Source organism: Puntigrus tetrazona, chromosome 4, assembly GCF_018831695.1.
Source record: "Puntigrus tetrazona isolate hp1 chromosome 4, ASM1883169v1, whole genome shotgun sequence".
Lineage (NCBI taxonomy): Eukaryota > Metazoa > Chordata > Actinopteri > Cypriniformes > Cyprinidae > Puntigrus > Puntigrus tetrazona.
The window spans coordinates 8,125,353-8,129,160 of NC_056702.1; positions in this window are offsets into that span (position 1 = coordinate 8,125,353).

Genomic DNA, 3,808 nt, shown 5'->3' on the forward strand with positions numbered 1-3,808 from the left:
AAATTCTCACAAAATCCTCTGTAGCAGCCAACCATTCCCAAAAATCTTCTCAACTCATGCTTAAGGGAACTGGGAACTCTAGGATGGCTGAGACTTTGTCTTCCACAGGGCGAACCTGACCATGACCAACTTTCTTACCCAAGTAAGTCACTACAGCTCTTGTGAAATCACACCAAGTGGTTAAAAACCTCAGTAAGTGTCGCTAGATGGTTTTTCCATGCAGCTGAAAAGATCACCACATCATCTAGGTAAGCTTCACAGTGGGCTACTCCAGATAGCACTGTCTGCATCAATCGCTGAAAGGTGACTGGTGCATTTCGCATCCCCAAGGCCATTACAGAATACTGCAGGAAATTATCTGGAGTTACTAATACAGAGATCTCCGAGGTCCGGGCCGTCAACGGCACTTGCCAATAGCCCTTTAATAAAGTCAAGTTTGGTGATGTAACGACCTGCACCAATTTGGTCCACACAGTCCTCCATCTGAGGTAAGGGAAAAGAGTCTGGTTTAGGAAGACTGTTAACTTTGCGGTAGTCTGTACAGAATCGATATGTAGTATCAGACTTTGGCACCAACAGACAAGGTGAGCTCCAAGGACTTTGACTGGTATGAGAGAAACTATGTTGCAACTGATATTGTACTTCCCCTTTCATTAACTTCATATTTTGATAGTTAACCTGATAAGGATGCTGTTTAACTGGTATGGAGTTTCCAACATCAATGTCATGACACATGACAGTAGTTTGGCTGGGAACATCTGAAAACAGCATAGGGAATCCATTAAATCAAACATAACATCCTCACGTTGACGTGTAGAGAGATGGGTAAGATGAGTCTCCAGATTATTTAGAATAGCAGAATTCTTGAGGCGTTCACAGGACATATTAGCACCACTTCCACCTAAGCCATCCTGTATAGGAGAGTAGACAGGTGAGCAAGCAGCAGTGATAACAGGGTTAACAATGGAAACGGGAAGTGTTGGGCTTGTCTGGTGCAGCATATGCTTTCAACATGTTTATATGACATACCCTTGTTTTTCTCTTACGATCAGGTGCATCAAGGACGTAATCAGTTTCACTGAGTTTCTCTTTGAGTACGGACCAGCAAACCTAGCCTGTAAAGGTGAATTTTGAATGGGGACTAACACTAAGGGTAACCCTTCAACCAATTCTTTCCCAGACTCCAAACGCAGCATTGATTTAAGGGTCTGCTAAAAGTGTTCCACAGCACCTTGACTCTCTGGATGATATGCACTTGACAGCACATGACCAACTCTTTTAACACCTGCGAAAACAGTTTTGGAGTGAAATTAGAACCTTGGTCTGTTTGAATAACTTGTGACAACCCAAAAATGGAAAGAACCTTAACTAGTTCTTTGACTACTGTCTTAGCTTTTAAGATACGCAGAGGGATAGCCTCAGGGAAATGGGTGGCAGTACACATTGTCAAGATATATTGATGTCCTGATTTGGACCTAGGTAAAGGGTCAACACAATCAATGATTAATCTTTTGAATGGCTCCCCCATTGCTGATATTGGATGTAAAGGGTCTGGGGGATTTTCTTGTTGGGTTTACAGCCAGTCGACATGTGACACCCTTTACAAAACTGGGACACACTAGACTTAGTTCCAGGCCAATAAAAGTACTTAGTGGGGTGGTTATACATCTTCGTGATACTCAAATGACCTGCAAGAACTTGCTTGTGACAACCTTAAAACCTGCGAACGATAGGCAGAGGGCAACACTACTTGATAGCTAGCAGGAGCATCATCAGCTAATCTGAGATTCCATTTCCGCATCAGAACATCGTTGTCCCAAAAATACTGCACCACAGATGGCAACTTAATAGCCGCATCAGCAGCTTCTATGCAATGCTTAAGGGTTGGGTCAGAGCGTTGCATGGCTATGGGTTGCTCCCTGCCAGTCTTAAGGGATAGCAGCTCCATGTCAGAGGTTTCTGCATCACTAAAAGGGTTTCAATTTCGAGCGTACATTCTACAGGATCAGATGAGGATACAATAGGGGAGTCGGAGAGGTAAAGAATGTCAGGGAATTTCTTAGCTTGTGCACAAGTAATCAGGAAACGGTAGAAAATCTGATAGAGGAGTTTGTCTGACCACACAAATCAGGTTCATCTATCATAACCGTGGATGGCAACGCTTGACTACCTGCCAAATCGTTCCCTAAAGTTAGGCCTACCCTCTTCACTGGCAGTTCAGAGCGCACACCGACCTTAACTGGTCCAGAAACAAGATCAGAGGCAAGACAGACAGCATGTAGTGGTACTTTCACACACCCCAGTTCGACGCCTCAAACCAGGACGCTCGTGCCTGTATAAGACATGGAAGAAAAGGGTAGTACACTATCCTGTATCAGAGACTGACAAGCCCCAGTATCACACAAAATCGAGACCGGATAAGTGGTAGAATCAGGGGGAAAGCAAAACTGTTCCACTTAACAAAAGGTTAAAAACTGGAGACATCTGACAGTGTAGAATTCCTAACAGCAGCAGCGGACTGAATAAAACCAACACTTTGTCTTTGGGCCAATTTTTTGCTTCCACACCTTACACTCAGCAATCCTAGGCCAGGGTCAAGACAATAAAAGCATACCTGCTTATCCTCAGCACGGTTTGAAATTGGCTTACGACCTTTTTCTGGTTTAGCCTCTGGAAATCTCTCCTTGGGGCCACTCTCGGTTACAAAGACTTGACTCTGACACCTACGATTCACCGAAAAGAAAAAAAAATTGTGGGTAACCACAAATTCATCTGCAATTACTGCTGCCTTGGAGAGTGTCATGACCCTCTGGTTAGGCCAAAATAAACAAAAGCTACCTAAGGTCAAAAGAAAACTACCTTATCTAACAAAAAAACTAAATAACAGCTCTGCCCTGACTTCCTTCATCCAAAAACCAGGAGAAAAGCTGATAATGGGGTGAGAGCTGTTCTGATGCAAGAAGATGCGTCTGGAGTAGACCATCCAGTGTGTTATTTCTTAAGAAAACTTTCCAAGTGTCAGCAGAATTACAGCACCATAGAGAAGGAGATTTCAACATGTTGCAGAGCCATGAGGAGAGCTGAAGTCTATGTTGGAAGTAGTTGTACTGAAGAAAAGGCACCCACCTCTGTACTGCGTGTCTGCAATCAAATACAAACAAATAATGAACAACTATACACCGTAACTACAGCTGGTTCAAGAGAAATTCTCCAGCAACCACTAAGGCTCAGAGCATACAACATTTCACTGATACAACAAGCTTTCCAAAAAAAGCACTTTTAACACTGGCAGAACAGACAGGCCACACTCACTCTGGGGAACAGTCAGCTCCCTCGGTTCATATAGTAACTCCTCTCCACAGCTCTAATGAGGGACAGGTGATCTTAAACTCCTGTGAGAGAACAGAGAAAGAGAGGGGAACACAGGCAACACTACACTTCCCAGCAGGCTGTTCAACACAGAGACAAATCTCATACAGTTTCACAACACACCAGAGTAAGACATTTTTTGGGACCTAACAATATTGAACATTGGAGCTTTGGCTTTGTTCAGATGAACGGCAATTTAACACGCAGTCCGTCACAGAGCAATGCAAGGAAGATCTACAAACACAACAACAGAGTCACTGTCTAATTGAAAAGAAATAAAATGAAATGATAAATAACCGATTCATTTGTTTACTTTCAATCGACGACACCTTCCTCCTTGCCAGAAGACGTCTCTTTTCACAGTCCGTTTCAAACACACACACATTCTAGACTTTCCCTGTTTTCTCATCCTGAATCCGCTGCACCGTCTAACATTTAA